This window comes from Odocoileus virginianus, chromosome 5 (genome assembly GCF_023699985.2).
Source record: "Odocoileus virginianus isolate 20LAN1187 ecotype Illinois chromosome 5, Ovbor_1.2, whole genome shotgun sequence".
NCBI lineage: Eukaryota > Metazoa > Chordata > Mammalia > Artiodactyla > Cervidae > Odocoileus > Odocoileus virginianus.
In genome coordinates this window covers 22,485,927-22,497,979 of record NC_069678.1, presented here as the reverse complement: position 1 = coordinate 22,497,979, position 12,053 = coordinate 22,485,927, and positions in this window count along the sequence as shown.

Here is a 12,053-nt window from a genome sequence, read left to right as displayed (position 1 = left end):
CATTTAAGTTAAATAAGCAGGGTGAGAATATACAGTCTTGATGCATTCCTTTCCTAATTTTGAACAAGTCTATTGTTCCATGTCCAGTTCTAACTGTTGCTTCTTGATCTGCATACAGGTTTATCAGGAGGCAGGTAAGGTAGTCTGGTATTCCCATCTCTATAAGAATTTTCCATAGTTTGTTATGATGCACACAGTCAAAGGCTTTAGCATAGTCAATAAAGGAAAAGTAGATATATTTCTGGAAATCTCTTGCTTTTTCTGTGATCCAATGGATATATAGTGTATACACACATACACACATATATACGACTAACATACAGGTATATATAAATAAGAAAAATTATATATGTATAAGAAGAAATTCTTTTGTATATGTATTGTGTATTTGTACACAAACATATACTTGTGTATATATATGTATATGCAAAAGAGTAATTTCTGAATCAAGAGACATGAACATTTTTGAGGTTGCTGATACACACCATTGCTGTGTACACTGTGACCTTACAGATAGGTCCTATACGAGTGCACCAAGGTCGTATAGGGTAGATATTTCACTGGATAGGAATGTGCACTTTCATTTAAAGAAATATGTGCTAATTTATAGACCAAATAATATCATTTTAATTTCTACATCTTTAAACTAATAGACTTAACATTTCTCATGCTAATTCATTAGCATCATTTTGTCTTCTTGTGAATTGTTGGTTTCCATATTATTATTTTTTAGGGTTCTATTGTTCTTTTTTTAACCAATTGGTGTGTACTTGTAAACAGAGTTGCTAGACCTTTGTCTGATACCATTTTATGCAGATGAGGAAATGTGCCTAAGGTTACATAGCTAGTGGCTCAAATCAAATTCAAACTGAGGTTTCTCTGACTCCAGAGCTTATTCTCTTCCAATTACACTGTCCTTCCCAGTGCACCAGGGAAATGGTGAATTAAGACAATGTCTGTGTGGGGTCTGAGGCAACTCAGAGCCAAGACCTACATAAATGTGGAGCTTAATTACTGCCATCCAGGTCTTGGAAACGTCTCATAAATAATTTCTTATTTAACCTCAAAATACTCCTATTAAACAAAAATCAAGTATAATTATGATATTGACATTTTACAGATGAAGCTGCTAGGGTAAAGTGATATCCATGTGCATTAGGGCAAGTGGAGGTCAAATTCAGTCTTAGACTCAATACTATCATTTTATGATAATACATAACACTCCATTTATCTGTCACCATCAGAAGGAAGGAGCAGGTCACTTCAGTTAATTTCCAGTTAAATAAAAATGACTCCTTAGATACCAATTTTAAAGAATCTTTTATAAAACTTTCACCAAAAAAATATGACTGACTGATTGCACATGTCTATTTTTTCTTCCTCTTGAGAAGCCATTAAAATGATAGTAAATAAAATGTTCAAAGGTGTAAAACACAACAGTGAAGAAAACATCATGGATGAGACATTTAAATAAATTCCTGAGAAAGAGAGAGAGAGACATTGGAATTGAGAGAGACTGAGAGAGTAGAGAGTTGAGACAGGATATAAGAGTCTCAAAGGAGTGATGCTACTTAGAGTGTGGTCAGCTACTTAGAGTGTGACCAGCTTCTTAGAGTGTGACCAGCTGCAACAGCATCACTCCCAGGATTTGCTGGGCTTGGGTGCCAGAGCTGCCGATTCTGACTCCATGGGTGGGGCTGGGGATATGTATTTAATAGGCTCAGGTCATTCTTATATATGGTCAAGTTTGAGAAGCATGCATCTGGAGATTGCCTGGGTGATACATATGGGGAAGATGTTCTTTGCTTTCCTCATCCCAGAGGGGTTTGACTTTTCTAAGCCCCAGGTGCAAGGGAGATAAAGGTAAACAAGTGTCCTCCTGCATTTGGGGGGCCCAGGGCAACAGGACACCCAGAGTCTTCTAGCCCCCAGCTTGCCCTCCTTCCCTCTGTTCTGCACTACCCAGGGCCTCCTGGGCGCCTGTGTAGTCAACCCAGTTGGCATATCATAGCTCCACCCACCCCTCCACAGATGGCTCCCTTTGGCTACTGTTCAAGGCTTAGGGGAGAGGTCCGTACAGTGCCTGAAAGAGGACTTGGGGCTCAACTGGGCAGAGAATTCTGGGGTCCCAGTCACTTAGAACTCATCTTAGTTCAGAAAGAAATCTGTGAGCATTGGATAGTTTCTCCCATGGTCTCTCAAACTCCTTGAGCATTGGGGAGAGCAGGGGCAGGAGGAGACACCTTGAAGGAGCTTCTATAGCACAGGGACCAGAGCAGAGGCTTCCAGCACATGGCTGGAAGAGTGAACAGGAAAGTAACATGGGTTTATAAATAGGGAAATTAATTGAAAGCACATACACAGAACCCATGGCATTCCTTAACCCTTTTATTTTCCCTGACTTCCAGAGAATTCTCTAAACTGAGAAATTGGATGTCCTTTAGAGAAAAGATCTCTATATTTTTTCCCCAGGGATCTTCCTAAAAGATATTCACTATCTTTTAGGATTAGGCTAGATAGTCACTGGCCTAATCATCCTGGGCCATGACCTGACAGATGAATGCCCTGCCTAGAGGTACCAAACCCTAGTTGGCTCTTGGTTGTCACATTTAAGATATAGACACAAGTAAGGATCAGTGGACAGTGGGGGATGGCCAGCATCATGAAAGAGAAGAAGATGACAAGGTAGAATAAAATAACCCTGTAAAAAACATAACAAGAAAATCTAAGAGAGCATAAAGGAAACTCTAACTAGAATTCTCTGCATTAATAAGAATAGTTAGCATTCATGATGTAAGATATTATTTTATAAGAATGGAAAATTCAGAGCAGTAAAGAGTTATTTGACATCAGTACTCTGGTTGCCAAAGGGGCATCACATTTGGCCATACAATAACCATTCAACACTCTTCCTCTTTTCTGACAAAATTCTGATTGTGTTCTCCAAATGCCTTGTGTTTCACGGGAGACTTGGTCACTCCCTGGCACCAGGAGTGAATCTTGGTTAAGATAATAGTGGTAATGCTGTTCTGTCATGTAATTGGCTTAAGAATGAGTGCATGATACAACATTGGCCAATGAGGTTTGAAGAAAGTCTATAGTGCTGGTTCTGGGAAAGATTTTTCTTTTGTAAAAAAAGACATAATACAGAGGTTTCCTTTTCCTTCCTCCCATATAACTGTGTGAGGATATGATGCTTGGAGTTGCTACAGCTATCTTATCACTAAAAGTCTGTAAGTCCAGTGATAAGCATGACACAATGAACCTGCCAGACCCCCTATGCCGTTAAGCATCTGAGTTTATTAATCTATTGGGCCACCAATCTCTGGACTTTTCCCTATAGGAGATCATCTATCTCCTTTTTGTTTAAACCATTTTGAGTTGAGCCCTCACTTATTGGTAGCAAAAATTATCCTAATTGAAATATCAAAATAAAAATATTCAATAGAACTTGTAGAATATAACACCAAGAAAGTCCCTAAAAATAAAAAAAAAATAGTGGAATATATGAATTAAAAGATCACACTTAGAACATCACTCCAGGAGGGGATTCTAGAAAGAGCGGAGAAAATGGGGAAAGGTGAAACTACCAAAGAAATAGTACAATGGAAATTTCTCAGAGTGATGGTTGTAAGTCTCCAGTTGGAAGGCCTTCCCTATTATCAATTTGAATAAATGAAAAAGATCAAAATGTTGACACATTATTGTATAATTTCAGAACAACAAGGATAAAAAGTTGTTTTCAGAGAGGGAAAAATAGGTCATGACAAGACCACTTATCATATCAGCAATCCTGTATGCTAAAAGTCAGTGGGACAATTCCTGTAAAATACTAATGAAAAAATATTTCCAATAAAGAATTCTACACGCAACCAAACTGACCATTGTAGGAAAGTAGAATAAATATATTTTCAAACATACACTGAAAAAGAAGGTATGTGGAAATTTAATTTATTATTTGGGAAATACCCATTTCTTCTCCCCCTCTATTTTAGAGGATTATACTTCCTTATCCCTTTGAGGATTGGCTATGGGATGTTCTTCATCCAGGGTCTGCAAGTCTATGTGACATATACCATATTGATCAGAAGTTTTAAGTGTGCTTGTGAGGTTAACTTAGGCCTCTTATGTGCTATCCTCTTCCATAAAAAAAATCAAGCCTGAGGCAGTGCTGATTTTTAAATCTGGGTCCCAGAATGGCACCAAACCTTGAACCTATCCCACAACTTGGAAGCAAGGCAAATTGCATTGAGTTGTTTCAATGGAAAAGGAAGTCTATATATGATACAGAGTTTGCATCAAAGAATAGCACATCCCCCAAAGACCATAAGAATATATCCCTTCTATCCTGATCTAAACCCTCAGATCTTTTCTCATACATCTTCCCTCAGATGTCTGATCATATAATTGAGAAATCTTAGTTTGTTTTCTGGGTTATCTCCTAACATTTATACCTTGAAATGACTCCTAGGGGACTGGATAGAATTGAGTCTGGCCATAGCCACCCGAGTAATGAGTGGATGTAGGGAAGGGATTTGAGAAGGATCAGCATTTTCCCACAATACAGATATCATCACATTTCTTCAGGGAGGAGAAGGCTAGTCTCTGATAAAGAAGAAAGGTATGCAGCTAGTAATAAACAAATCCTGGCAGAATATGCAGATTAAGTGTCTTTAGCTTCATTTGAATTTACTCATATATCCTCATTACAAATTTTGGTGTTTGAATTCTCTCTAATTAGCTTGCTGAATTTAACATAAGAAGAGATTATTCAAGCTTCTAAATTCTATTTGTATTGTAATTCAGTCACATCCACAAGATTAAACATTGGGTTGGTATTCAGATATCTCAATCTGAAGTTAGAAGAGATGAGCCACTTTTATTGTTCTACATAAAGCAAAGGAATTTTGTGGTCACTTACCTGGACCTTGACCTGGAAATTTAGAGCTCTGAGGTCCTCATCTTCTTTTTCCATGCTCTACAGCTCTTAAGTACATCCAACCAACCATTTATATATATATAATCCAACCAACCAAAGTAGAAACCTTTGTTTCTACTAAAATATCTTATGGAGCAAGTTATTTGCTCACTCAAAGCTGTGCTTTCTGTAGGCACTTGACTCTAGGTGACTACAGTGATGACTTAAATAGCTGTTTTGCTACTGTATGCCATGGACAACCAGTGTCCCATTTACCACTAGGAGAAATGGGATCATTAATGCCTTTAAATATAGTCCAATCAGAGATTCCCATCCTTTAGATTCTGTTCATCTGGAACCATATCTGGAGCAAATAACTGTGTCAGTCAAGGTTTAGTCAGGGAAGCAGAATGAGTCTGACTGTAGCAGGATATGGTATTTATCATAGAAATTATACCTTACACAGTTGTGAAAGGAGTTTAAGTGGAGATGTGAAATGGGATGTTAGAAGATCAAAGAAAGAGGCACTGGCGTGGGTAGAGAGGTCAGGATTTGGGAGGGAATCTAAGAAACCAAGCCAAGTGGGACCATGTAGGAGCGGGAAACTTAGAGGAGGGCGATTGGGAAGCTATTGCTTCTGAACCTGCCTCTTTGTGCCTGTTGCTAGGTGACTGGAGGGAGCCTGGGCTATTGCTGGTCAGCTGATCAGAAGACCGGGACATGGAGGGAGGATGAATGAATACAAGCTGGGATTTGCTGGGCTCCTCTGTTTCTTTTTGTCAGCATATTAAACTGAAAAGAACTTTGAGGAGGAAGGGGATACTCCTTCCCTTGCAGCTCCCAAGATTCATGCAAGTTCTTCTAGCAATTCCAGTCCAGAATCACACAGAAGGGACCCTGGGAAATCTAGTTTCTGGTTTATTCAAGCTGCAACAGAACAATCCAACACACATATCTTGGACATCATGTATTTTCTCATTCCTCAATTATTTCTAAAATCAATAAAGGTGATTATCAAACCCACTGATACAGATCTTAATAATGAATTTTTACATGCTAAATAAAAACTTCTGGATCACTCTCAGGTGAATATTAAAATTTAGTGATATACACATATCATACTATCTCTACAGAAGAATTTCAAACTTAATTTCCTAAGACATACATATGACAATCAGAACATAGTTGAAGGTATAGACATAGAATGCATATAAATGTAAGTATATATACATATTGGAGAAGCAAATGGCAACCCACTCCAGTATTCTTACCTGGGACATACCACGGGCAGAGGAATCTGGTGTACATGGGGTTGCAAAATTGTCGGACATGTTTCTGCTGCTGCTGCTAAGTCATTTCAGTCGTGTCTGACTCTGTGTGACCCCTTAGATGGCAGCCCACCAGGCTCCCCCCTCCCTGTCCCTGGGATTCTCCAGGCAAGAACATTGGAATGGGTTGCCATTTCCTTCTCCAATGCATGAAAGTGAAAAGTGAATGTGAGGTTGCTCAGGACTTAGGGAATAAACAATGTATATACATATCTATTTATTAGATGATGGATTATATGTAATTTTACCTCCTGCTGCTTTTGTTTTCAGTTATATTATGTTGAACATATTTTATAAGCAGAAGTTTCATAAATTAGAACCAAATTAATAAATTCTTTCTGTTGCTTGTATTTGGGATTAGATACTAAATGACACATATGAATAGGATAAATATTAAATTTAATCTTTCATAACCTGTGCTCTGGAACTTCCAGCATTCTAGATACGGCCAGCTGAGTTCTCAGCTTTGAATTCTATGAGTGGACCAAAGACTCCTTTCCCGTATTTCCTCCTCTTCCACCACTTTTCATGGTACTGCAAAGAAAACAGACTTTCAAAGTTGCAACCCATCCTACCCACACTCCATATTCCCCTTCACATAAGTGAAAACATTAACTTTCTCATTTAATGAAAATCATGGCCCTGCGGCTTTGGCACTGGACAGAGACACGGACTGCCTTAGGAAGAGGCAGGTTGGAATTAGCTGCTTCTGCCTGGGTCTGTGCACTTGAAATCTCCACACATCAGAGCAAAATGCCTGGCCTCATGAAATGTTATTTGAATTTGGCTACTGGGAAAGAAGGGTACAAATCTAACAACTGTATCTTAGTTTCATCTTTGGGTTGGAGGGTGGGGATATGGGTTTCCATGACCCTCAGGGAACAAAGAAGCTGGGTTGGCATTTAATTTCATCATAGGAATCATCCACTATGACCATCCAGGGGCCTATGCCCGCTAGTCTCTTCCCTCTGACTATATTTAGACCATTATGAATATGGAAAAATGTTGAAAATGATTCACATCGACATCCCTCTGTCTAGCCTAATAACGTCAAAGTCATTAACAACGATCGGAAGCTCATCCTGACAGTGTGATCTTCCTCTGCCTGTCTTGCACCCTGGATGCAGGAAACTAGCCTGCACGCCCTGCCTCTCCCCGATCACCTTCCTGCTCCTAAGAAGAAAAAAAATAAATGCTAAGGAAAGGAAAGGTTTCTGTTGGCTCTATGTGCTATTGAAATGTGAGCCACGTGGAGTCAGGCCCTCATCATGGGAAAGAGGGGAGGGTGCAATGGGCATTGATTGAGAGACCTCCTCTGTCCGACTCCGTGCCTTGCACTGCTCCCTATGAATCCCAACTGGGCAGCTGATCGTCTACAATCCCAAATGTCATTCTCCCATCTGGCAACCTGAATGTCTTCATTATGATGAGTTCTGCTCAGGTTTTTCCTATAGAGGACTTTTCCATGTATTACCTCACATGTTACTCCACTAAGACGTGAGTCCATGGTCCTTTACCCTTAGAGAATTTATCAGAGTTTATTTATTTAAATATGAGTCTGTTTTCTGCACAGCCTACAAACTCTGTGAGGGCAGGAACTTTATTTTGCCCACCATTTTATAGGCCTGGAGCACAGATGAGTGTCTAGGAGTTTTAAAGAAATAGTTAAATAAATGAATAAAAGGATGGGAGGAAAAAAAGAAGGGGGTGGGGAGAGAGGACAAGTGAGAAGAGAGAGAGCAAGGCAGAAAGAGAGAAAGAAGTTGAGAGATAAAATAGAATCAAATAATTGACTTTATTTTATAGTAGGAGAACTGGAGATACTGCTGTGAGCCATTTGTTCAGGCCTCTTTGCAAACCAAAGGAAAAGTATACATGAGTTACTGCATTTTTCACATCCGGTCTTTGGGTTTCCCACCCAACCCTCACCATGAAGACATTTGTTCCCCTAAAATTAGCATGATGATGTTGTGGGCTCACCATGCCCACCTGCTCTTGCTCTGTCTTTCTCTGGTCTGTGACAGGTAATGACAGACAAGTAAACCCCGGACAACTGTGTGGTCCAGGCAGAGTACCGCACAGTGACAGAAAAAACCTGAAACCGCTTCTTGTACTGTTTTTGGTGTGGACTTGGGGTGGTGAGCAATTTCTCTAACCTCTATACAGTTATCTTCACCACCAAACTGTCCAGCCTAATTTTTCTAACCCAAGGCTAAAATTAACCTCCTCCTCTCAATTGCATTGCTTGGCACATGACAGAGAGAAAACCATAGCGCCACTTCATCTGCTTGTGTTCAGTTTCCTGTCTTTTCACATGTCTCTTCCTATGTCACATCCAACAACTGTGCTCTCCAGGAAGAGTCTGCTCCTGAGCCTGGCTTGGCAGGGACTGAGTAGCATCTCCCTCTTTTCCAGCACCAGAATATCTTCCTAGACCAAGAAAAATGGCTCATGGAGAAGTGATATCAGCTAGTCCAAGACCTACTTGCAGCGTTTTGAGAGCATAGGCACAAGATTCCCTCCTGCAGCCAAAGAAACATTTGGAGGAAAATTCATGCAATTTCCTTCTTCTCTGCTCCCAGTGAGGACCTGAGAATTTCCCAGCTCTTTGATGTTGAAGAGGAAAGGAACTTACTGATATCTTCATTCTATTTCATAAAGGGGAGTGAAGAAGAATTAACTTTGTAAATATCACTGATAAGTGTTTGTTCAAAGTTAAGTTGACCAGTTGGCTTATTAAACAAATGTGTGTGAAAGATTGGATAAATGTATGGATTTTCTTTAGGAACCAGCATGTGATCAGCAAGACAAGTCATGTCAAACCCATCTTCTGGGAAACTACAATGTAATGGAAGATCGGGCACATGTCACAGATAGGATATACATTCTTCTAACACTTGCATTGTGATGGGAAGTTTGGATGGAACAGCTAATATGATGAATTATGGAAATGAGATTGAAAATAATCTCATTAAGTTCTTTTTTTGTAGCTTTTTAAGAAAAGACTTTGTTTTTCTAAATATAAGTTTTAGTTGAAAGCAAAAAATATTTGAGTGTAAAATAGAGTTCTCATATGCTCCCTGCCCTCACACATGCACAACCTCCCCCACTGTCAGCATCTCATGCCATAGTGGTACAGTAGTTATAATCAGTGAACCTGTATTGACTTTAGTATCAATGATGTTTACTAAATTGTTTTTTTCCCCCATGGCTGCCTGGTTCTCCACCAAAGCTTTCAATGTTTCTTAAAAAATCAATTTTATTGTTGCCAAGGTGAAGAAGTGAAGTGAAGCCGCTCAGTCATGTCTGACTCTTTGTCACCCCATGAACTACAGTCTACCACGCTCCTCAGTCCATGGGATTTTCTAGGCAAGAGTACTGGAGTGGGTTACCATTTCCTTCTCCAGAGGATCTTCCTGACCAAGGGATCGAACCCGGGTCTCCTGCATTGTAGACAGAAGCTTTACCATCTGAGCCACCAGTTGCCAAGGTATTAAGAGAATTTACAAAGAAAGCTGAGTGCTGAAGAACTGATGCTTCTGAACTGTGGTGTTGGAGAAGATTCTTGAGAGTCCCTTGGACAGCAAGGAGAACCAACCAGTCTATCCTAAAGGAGATCAGTCCTAAATATTCATTGGAAGGACTGAGGCTGAATATGAAACTCCAATACTTTAGCCACCTGATATGAAGAGCTGACTCACTGGAAAAGACCCTGATGCTGGGAAAGATTGAAGGCGGGAGGAGAGGGGGATGACAGAGGATGAGGTAGTTGGATGGCATCACTGACTTGATGGACATGAGTTTGAATAAGCTCCAGCAGTTGGTGATGGACAGGGAGGCCTGGCATGCTGCACTGCATCACACTGGGTTGCAAAGAGTCGGACATGACTGAGCGACAGAACTGAACTAAACACATGGTGAATGTTCTCACTTTAAGTGTATAGTGTGATGAGATTGGTCAAATGTATACATCAGGCTACTACCCCCACAAGCAGAGTACAGAGCTTCAATGCTTTTTTTGATATTATAATATAGGTTACTAACTTCACCCTCCACTGTCAGCCAACACATTCACCAAGGTCCAGAAACAGAAAGCAAACTAAATATTTGAGATGGAAAGTATATTTTTTCATTATTTTTAATTGCAGTAGAATACACATTTTTTTGTGTATTTTTTGTTTTATATACATTTTTGATGTGTAAAAATACACATCATTTTAAATATATTCACTTTGTTATGCAGTCAATCTCCAGAACTTTTTCAGGGATGGAAAATATGTTGAATAACTTTTAAGGTAAGTTACCATTCAGAACTATTTAGGCAATTCCTGAATTTCCAATAGCTAGGGCATATAGGAAGTACTTTGTGTAGTGAATAAGGAATCTCATTCAGTTCAGTATCAGTTCGGTCGCTCAAGTCATGTCCAACTCTTTGCCACCCCATGAACTGCAGCATGCCAGGCCTCCCTGTCCATCACCAACTGCTGGAGTCTACCCAAATCCATGTCCATTGAGTCAGTGATACCATCCAACCATCTCATCCTCTGTCGTCCCCTTCTCCTTCTGCCTTCAATCTTTCCCAGCATCAGAGTCTTTTCAAATGAGTCAGCTCTTCGCATCAGGTGGCCGAAGTTTTGGGAATCTCATTGCTCTGGTTTAAATCCCAGCCCACCACTTCACATATTATATCATCTCTAATATACTGCCAATCATAACAGGCATCATTATTATTTTAAATACTAAAAAGGAAAACAGCAACTTTCATTAAACTAGGAAAGAGTGCCTTAATAATCATCCTATATGACACATGCATTAGTTCCTCCAATCTCTAGTTGCCTTGAAATTTAGCTCTTTCTTTTCAAGGACTTTGGTCATTTGCTACAGTGTCTTTCTTAGCATGTGCTAGGCTATTCTTTTGTACATATATCAGGACTGTAAAAGGTCAGTTTTCATTCCAATCCCAAAGAAAGGCAATGCCAAAGAATGTTCAAATTACTATACAATTGCACTCATTTCATATGCTAACAAAATTGTACTCAAAATCCTTCAAGCTATGCTTCAGTAGTACAAGAACTGAGAACTTCCTGATGTAAAAGCTGGACTTAGAAAAAACAGAGGAAACAGAGATCAAATTGCCAACATCCACTGGATCATAGAAAATGCAAGAGAATTAAAAAAAAAATTCTGCTTCATTGATTATGCTAAAGCCTTTGACTCTGTGAATCACAACAAACTGTGAAAAATTCTTAAATAGATGAATACCAGACCACCTTACCTGCCTCCTGAGAAATCTGTATGCAGGACAAGGAGCCACAGTTAGAACTGGACATGGAAAAATGGACTGGTTCAAAATTAGGAAAGGAATACATCAAGGCTGTATATTGTCACCCTGTTTATTTAACTTATATGCAGAGTACATCATGCGAACTGCTGGGCTGCATAAGTCACAGGCTGGAATCAAGATTGCTGGGAGAAATATCAATAACCTCAGATATGCAGACAACACCACCTTTATGGCAGAAAGTGAATAGGAGCTAAAGAGCCTCTTGATGAAAGTGAAAGAGGAGAGTGAAAGAGGTGGCTTAAAACTCAACATTCAAAAAATGAAGATCATGGCATCTGGTTCCATCACTTCATGGCAAATATGGGGAAAAAGTGGAAACAGAGACAGATTTCATTTTCTTGGGCTCCAAAATCACTGTGGATGATGAATGTAGCTATGAAATTAAGACATTTGCTCTTTGGAAGTAAAGCTATGACAAACCTAGACAGTGTATTGAAAAGCAGACAATCACTTTGCTGACAAA